General features: G+C 36.7%; 2 pseudogenes; both read right to left on the bottom strand.

Moving 5' to 3' along the window:
• Positions 1 to 2,108, bottom strand: part of LOC124943589 — a 3,787-nt pseudogene extending 1,679 nt beyond the window's left edge.
• Positions 2,109 to 3,305: 1,197 nt separating this feature from the next.
• Positions 3,306 to 4,247, bottom strand: LOC124941138 (annotated as a pseudogene).
• Positions 4,248 to 8,486: the final 4,239 nt, after the last annotated feature.

Raw genomic sequence — 8,486 nt, 5'->3', positions numbered from 1 at the left:
TGAGCAAGATAAGGCTGAAAGCAAAATAGATCATTTGAAGGTCATTGAATGTGGAAAATAACACTATTTCTGGCGATAAAGCATTAATTTGATAGTCAAATAATTCACCTGCCAGAATAATAAAGTACTTGTAGTAACAATTTCAAACCTCAAAAGATGGATGAAGAGGATACTGCTTGGAAAGATGCTAGACGAATCAAAGGTAATACTTCTTTTAGGGATTTATATGCATGATTGTAAGTGTTTCCTTAAATAGTGATAAGGCTCAGGGAATACAGAAAGTGGGAATCTTTGAAAAATAGAGGAAGAACAATGTTAAAAGCTAAAAGGAAGATAAAAAAAACCAAAATTAGAAACATATGGATATAGAATTGAGTGCAGTATGAATTTTCACTCAAATTTAGTAAGAGAAGAACTTAAAGGGGAATCACCAAGGTAGCTATTCTTGTCTAATAGACTAAATGTTTAAGGTTCGATTCTCACTAAAATGTCCAGATTGAAACGAGAGAATATGACTTTGGAGGGTCGTTCTAGTTCCCTCTAGAGAATAAACATTTAATTTAAAAACAAAAATCTTTATGAAGATATTACAAAAGTTGGGAGGTGGAAGAACAAGGCAATATTTCTATGGAATAAGCTCCTGATGCCTGTATTTGTTTGGTTTGATGTTCTAAGGTTATCATGATCTCTATCATCTGAGGTTATCTCAGTTACTTACTATACTTTTTATATATTTCAAGAAGTCACTTTACAACTTTGTTATATAAAGTTTCGCATATCAAACAGGAAAAATAAAAAAGATGGGTCTAAAAGTAAATAAGAAATCACACAAAAACTCACCGGTGCAAACAAAGTAATGGATTTCACAGCATGGGGTGTCTTGCAGCTAAGGCCAAGGCAAGTACACAGCCCATAGAGTGAGCAACTAAGTGAAATGAATTCAGCTGAGAAGGAAAAATGGTTGAATTCTCAATCATGTCCAAATGATCCTTCAGTGTGTATAAGCAGTCCCTTGGCTTTGGGCTTCTTCCAAATCCCAAAAGATCTACCGCGAAAATCCTAAACTTGCGGTTTGTGAGCAAAGATATGTTAGGGAAAATGGTTTCTGTCCAAAATGAGGAAGATGACATAAAACCATGCAAGAATATCACATTTTCTGTTTCTTCTTCCTCTGAAACTGCTTCTGAGAGATAACCAATTCAATCAATTATTTACACTTCATGCAAACTAAATGCCACAATAATAGAACAACCACCTATGTTATAACGTGACAACATTCACATGGCCAATCCTACTTTTAATGCTAGTACTATGCGTATGAACTTGATTTCATTTTGATAGTGAGCAAGTTGACAAAAGAGAAAAAAAATAGTCATATATGACTAGGGTTTATCTAGCCCAATTACTAACTTTCCAATAAATTCCACAAAATCAGGGCTGACAAATCAAGGGATACAAATTAGCAGAAATCATCAAGGGCAGCTTAATCAATTGAGATTCTAATTTAACATATTCTGCATCAGTTAAATATACAAAATGAACAGAGCATATTGCTTTAGTATTATTTCTTCTTCATCTAAGGTTTATCCCTTGATAACAGCAGTGAGAGTACCTTTCACCACAACATGAAGACGAAGCTTATCATCATTGGTCGTCCACGAAACGCACGACTCACACCCACAATCGGACCACCTCTGATTCACCCACCCACAATCTCAGTCCGAAAATCTTCCCACTTTGTTGCGAATCTAAGCAAACCCTTTTCCCGGAAAATGTTTTTTCGGGCGAAAAGTGTTTCAGAAAGCAGACTTTCTCTTTCACATTCAACAATGGCTCCATTATGTTGTGTCCTGATCTGACAGTAACATGGAGCGGTCTTCCCTTCGAGTAGCTCGTCCACGTATCTATAGAATACACACAGGATAACCTCAATAAGATCGAGGAACAGAAAGACAAGAAAGCTCGTTGTTGTGATGAAGAATTCAGCTGCTATACTGGGCCATTTTCTCCACAGAACTTCCCAATCCATAGGAGGAAAAATGACTGGTGGAGATTGCTAGAGAGAGAGAGTATGGGCAAGACAGAGTATGGAGAATTTTGAATTGAAAAAGAACATGGAGGTTTGGAATGGTTAGCAGATTTTTTTCAAGGTTTGTCTGGTAATGGTTATTTCAAAGTTTTTTTTTTTTTAATTTTGTTCATTTATAAATTTCTTTTTAAAATAATATAAAATAAAGTCAAAATATTTTAATTGTTAAAAAAATTATATAAAAATGAGATAAAGTTCAACAAAAAAAAATTAAAAAAAATATCAAGCTCAATTTTTGTGTTTCTTTAACGATTTATTTAATAAAATATTAATGCATTATATATATATATATATATATATATATATATGGAAATTGGACGAAATGACCCTAAAGATGGGGCATTTGACTCCGTGGTCACCCGATATTTAAAATTGATCTGGTGACCACTTTATTTTTTTTTAGACAAAATTACCCTTTTCGCGTAACATGAAGGGAATTCGCGTTTCGCGAAGTGAATTAAGTTTAATATAAATACTCAAATTTTTTCATTTCTTCATTTCGTTTCTCTCTCTTCTCTCTATGTTCTTGTTCGTTGGCGGCGACGAAAATTTCGGCGACGGCGACTACGGCTATGCCTTGAATCTACAAAGATAAGAAAACTTTAACCCTGAATCGATGTTTATAATACAGATTTATGTTCTTATTTCCATATCTTCATTTTAAACCCTAACCCTAACTCAAATCGATTTATGTTCATGTTTCCAGTATCTCCATCTGAAAACCTAAATCAATTTATGTTCTTATTGTCTATTATCTTCATTTCAAACTATTTATGTTGTTCTTAATTAAACCCTAACTCTAAATCAATTAAATATGTTCATATTGGTTCATAATTGTTCATTTTTTTTTGTTCATCTTATTGTTCTTATGTCGATGATGATATTTGCAGATCATATGGGTTCTGTTTCGCGAAGGGCTTCTCGTTACGCGAAGGGCTTCCCTTTATGCATTTATAGAGTATGTGCACACATTCCATTTTGGTGAGTTTTGTCTTAAATTTTTATCCCAAATTGTAAATAACAAAAATATGTTTATCATTGGATTTCTTTAGGTGACAAGATGAAAGTACAATATTACATTAATAATTAGAAAAACTTCATATATATCTGATTATAAAAAAAAACAGACAAAAGAAATGAAGCTTCCTTTTAATTAGAGAATATGAGGAAATACATTATTAATTGTTCAAGAATTCATATAACATTGGTATAATTTTCAAATTTTACTTTCCACGGCAAAGTATTTAGTATGACGGTCCTGAGCAATAATCTTCCCACTCTGTTTCTTTCTGAACTCAACAGTAATGACAACAATGGTCTTCCCAACCCGTAATATCTTCGCTTCTATCTCAATCTCTTCCTAAAACAAATGTGAAGCAAAGTCTTGAAAGAAAATCTTGTAATTCTATCAACAATAGACCAATTGAACAAACAAATAGAATATTATCTAGTAAAAGATTATCAAACCAGGTATTAGAAGATTGCTAACTTAGAATCAATGAAAGCAAATGACACCTCTAACCTTTTCTACTAACAAGAAAATAAGATTTGATATGAAATAGAGATTAGGGTGATCATTAGTAGTAGTACTTAGGATAATTATGTTAGTCTCCCTCCTTTCAAAATGAAATTCTACAAACAAACCCTTTAACATATAATATAGAACAACTAAATGAAAACAACTCAATTGTATTTACTATTGAGAAAACCCTATCTGCAAAATGAAATCAAAAAGGAGAAAAAGCTAACTACTCACACCAACATAAGCAAAATCCAAGTATGAAACACTGATCTCAACAGACACTCCGGTATGAGATGTACCGACGGTGCATATAACAGCTGAACCAACCACATCAACAAGAGCAGTAGTAGCTTCTCCGTGCAAGAAATTCCCAGTGTTCTTCATTAATAATAAATGAAGAATCGATCAATCTAAACGGAGATAAGGAAACACCTAATTACATATTTAAGAAGTCGTACCAACAAATGAGGGAGTACTTTCATGGAGCAGACGATTCATCCGGCCTCTACAAGATCGAGATAAAGACCTTGCATAATGAAGGGCTCGATGAATTTTGGTGGCATACCATCTAGAACGTCGGCACTTAGCCGGTTTCCGTCTTGTTGTAAGTACTTCTTCACTGAATCCAGACCCATTTCTTTCAATATCTTCGACCAAGATTGGATTCGTGAAGCCCTTCGCGAAATATGAAGCTCTTTGCGAAACGTGAAGCCCTTCGCGAAACGTGAAGCCCTTCGCGAAACGTGAAGTCTCATCGGATAAATAATAAACAACAACAGTGATTCGAAAATACAGAAACAAACAACAATAAACTTCAAGTATCATAGGATATTTACCAAGTGGAACAATGCTCGTCGTGGAGCTCATTGTGTGTATCACCGCCGCTCGTCGCTCGCTGCTGCCGCCGACGAGTTTAGAGAGAAGGAGGAGAAGAGCGGGAGGGAAGAGAGAGAAGGAGAAGAAAAGAATTGAAAATAAAGAGTCGGGGTTATATTAAATAGTAAGGGTATTCTGGACTTTTCACACTATTCCACTTCGCGAAGCACGAAGTCCCTTCGCGTTACGCAAAAAGGGTAATTTCGTCCAAAAAAATTAAAGTGGTCACCAGAGCAATATAATTTTGCCAGTGACCACCGAGGCAAATGCCCCCATCTTTAGGGTCATTTCGTCCAATTTCCCTATATATATTAGGGGAGAAATTTGACGAAATAACCCTCATAATAGGATTATTTCCAAATTTAGCATAAGCAATATAATTTTTTCAAATCTAACATTTTGCCTATGGAAAAAGACGTTTTTGCCCTCAAATAAAAAATCATACATTTTTCCCATTCACTTTCTCCCCTAATCCCTCTTTTCCCTCCCTCTCCTCTTTTCATATTTCCCCCGAAACGGCTGAAACCCGCGACTCTCCCCTGACGACGATCCAAGCCCCCGTTCCAAGCCCCCGATCCAAGCCCCGACGACGATTCGAGCCCCCGACGACGATCCAAGTCGAACGGACGAAGGTTGAGGGTGAGTTTTATTTGAGGCAACAAACTCCCGAGGCACCGCAACATTGAAGGTGAGTTTTCTCCGAGGCAACAAACTCCCGAGCCAACGCCGCAACATTGAAGGTGAGTTTTTCCCGTTTTCTGTCGTTTACCTTCCATGCATGCTGAAATAGAAGAACGGTTTAGGGTTTTAGTGTTTATAGTTTAGGTTTAGGTTTAAGTTTAGGGTTTTATGGGCTGACTGAATCGTTTTGAGTTTAAAATGTATCTGTCGAAGGCGTTGCAGGCGACAATGCATCGATCGTAGGCGACAATGCATCGGTCGTAGGCGACAATGCATCTGTCGCAAGCGATTAAGTATTATTCCCCTACGACAGATGCATTGTCGTCTACGACAAATGTTTTATTTTCTTTAAAGAAGTGGTATTTGTTTTCCTTAGTCTGACATAATGTTTTTTTGCAGATGACACCAACCAAAATCAAATCCAAAACGGTTATTGAGAACTTTCCTGGCCGTGTTTCATGAAAATCCACTTGTACCTGCTTGTTAAATACGAAGGACAAGTTTAATCACTTTGGTCTTATGGATAGGGCTTTGAAGCCTCAATTCCAACATCTATTGAAAGCCCCGACTGTAATTTTCTTAGGAATAATAATCCATCAGATGTTGATGAGGAAAAGCAGCTCCAATTCAAAGGGAATAACTTTCTTGGTCAATGGTCAAGAGTTGTACTAGGGCATGAAGGAATATGCCTTGGTGATAGGCCAAAATTTTGGAAGATTTCCTGTGATCGAAAACTAGCACGTTGAAGAATGTCCACCCCTAGTCCATAAATATTTTGGGGGTAAAACAGTTGTTAGAGTGACATAGGTTCAAACAATTTTCCTCTGAAGCTCTAATAAGGATGATGCATGGAAGCTTGGGCTCATCAACCTTATTTACCAGTGTCTTTTTGGATCTGATAATAGGAGGAGAGTAAGTTTGAAAATCTTCAGCATGGTGGAGGACATGGAGATATTTCTTCAATTTCCATGGGGAAATGTGTCCTTCAATTCAACCCTGAAGGGTATTGACAAGGACATGAAACATCTTCGGCAGCTATATCTGGAGAAAAACGAAACCTACAAGGGGAACTGTGATGTCGCTTATACTATTAGTGGGTTCGTAGTAGCTTTCCAAGTTTGGACATATTTGGTTATAAAAACATTTGTCCCCAAATTTGTGGATATGACCTAGGAACAACCTATATGCCCAAGGATATTACTCTTTTACAGCCTCTAGAAGCAACACCAACATTGTCCAAGAGGTATTCACTACTCTCCTAAAATGCAATGTGTTTAACAAGATTGATGAGTCTGAGGAGTAGAAGAGGAACTATTGTGGGAAAGACTTTGAAGAAATGGGAGGCTACATTTATGATGAATTATTTGAAGTGGATGGTAGGAAGAGAAATAATGAAGATGGCAGTACTCCCAAACTAGCGCCCAAGAGGAGAAGACCACTTAAAATCACACTAGCCAAGAGGACCGAGAAGTCATTTAGTGATGAATCTAGCCAAGACATCTCTCGGTCTACTACTCATGAATCTAGCCATGTCCCTTCAGCAACGAGTCCTCAAAATAAAGAAGACAATTCTCCAACTAGCCAAGACAATCGGGTGACTCAAGCCCAACATGATGTCAAGTTTGATGAGCTGGGAAAGGATATGAAGAAGATGACAAGGGATGTGAATAAGATTAAAACTGAAATGAAGGTCATCAAAGAGGATCAACGTGTTATGTTCAATCACATAATCAAATTATTGGGTGAAATAAAACAACAGAAGAATGTTGATTCAGATTTAGTGGAGAAAGAGTTGGAGTTCAACAAAGTTGTTGCTGCTAATGGGTTGAATGATGGGTTGTATAAGAAAAAAGATGTTGTTGTTGTTGATGTTGGGTTGGAGATGAAAAAAGATGTTGATGATGATGTTGATGATGGGTTGGATAAAAAAAGATGTTGTTGCTGTTGATGTTGGGTTGGAGATGAACAAAGATGCTGATGAGAATGAAAACAAAGATGATGATGATGTTGATGAGAATGAAAACAAAGATACTGATGATGTTGTTGTTGAGAATGAAAACAAAGATGTTGATGTTGTTGATGGGTTGAATGAGAAAGAATATATTGCTTCCGTTGATGTTGTTGATTGGTTGGATAAGAAAGAATATATTGCTTCTGTTGATGTTGTTGTTGAGAATGAAAAAAAAACAAAGTAGTTGATGATGATGTTGTTGTTGAGAATGAAAACACAGTAGTTGATGATGATGTTGTTGTTGAGAATGAAAACAACAAAGTAGTTGATGAGGCTGAGTTAGGAAAGAATGAGGTTGAGTTGAAGATGGACGACAAAGAAGATTTATCCACGAAGAAGAAGGATTTCTCCACAAAAAGAAGGAATTAGGCACGAAGAGGAAGGTGGGTGGAGTTGGCCAAGAAGAGGTTGGAGGAATTGTCCAAAAAGAGGAAGGTGGAGTTGGAGAAGAAGAAGGATGGTGATGTATTAGAAATGACTCCAACAAAATTTGAGGGACAGAAGTTTCAGAGAAAGAAGAAGTCCACAATATTGGGGAGCTACACAGACCCTAATGGAAAAACGTTTAAACTCAATGATCCAGTAACTGTCAATCCTCTTTTAGATTATGCTATTGAACTGATGAATGAGTTGAAAAAGTGGTTGAAGCTGGAGGATGAAGACAAGATAAATATGGTTATTTTCTTTGCTGGTCGAGATTTATTTATCAGAATATTGAGGACTCAAAATTGGCTATATGATCTAGTAAGCTACATGATCCACCCTGCACAGAATTGCATTTTCCGCCTGCGACAGAAGCATTGTCGCCTGCGACAAATGCATCGTCGCCTGCGACAGATGCATCTGTCGCAGTCCAAAAATGCAATTATGTGTTTAATTTCTGTTATGTGCTTAATTCAATTTATGTTATGTGCTTAATTTATCACTGTTGAGCATGTTGCTTTGTTATGACCTAGATCGCCACATGAGTCGCAATGTCTCCGTTCCTTACGAGGCTCACCTTGTGGTGATCTACGCTTTGTTATTGGTCGTCCTTTCTTAATCTTCACAGGGGTTTTAGGCAGACTCGTATCTTGATATGTTCGGGAATGTCCCAAGCTTCATTATGATTAAAAACTAGATAACATGTCTCCGCATATTCCATGCACCACGTTTCAGTTGAGTAAAACCTGAAAAATTATACATTGAACATAAATTGAACATAACATAAATTGAACATAACATAAATTGAACATGCAATTGGTTAAATTCTCTAACCTTGCGCACAACTCATATGAAACCGATTTCCGGAAACGGGCGACCGCAAG

Source organism: Impatiens glandulifera, chromosome 6 (assembly GCF_907164915.1).
Source record: "Impatiens glandulifera chromosome 6, dImpGla2.1, whole genome shotgun sequence".
NCBI classification, from domain to species: domain Eukaryota; kingdom Viridiplantae; phylum Streptophyta; class Magnoliopsida; order Ericales; family Balsaminaceae; genus Impatiens; species Impatiens glandulifera.
Note: the sequence above shows the minus strand (reverse complement) of the source record. Positions and strands in the feature narration are given on the sequence as shown.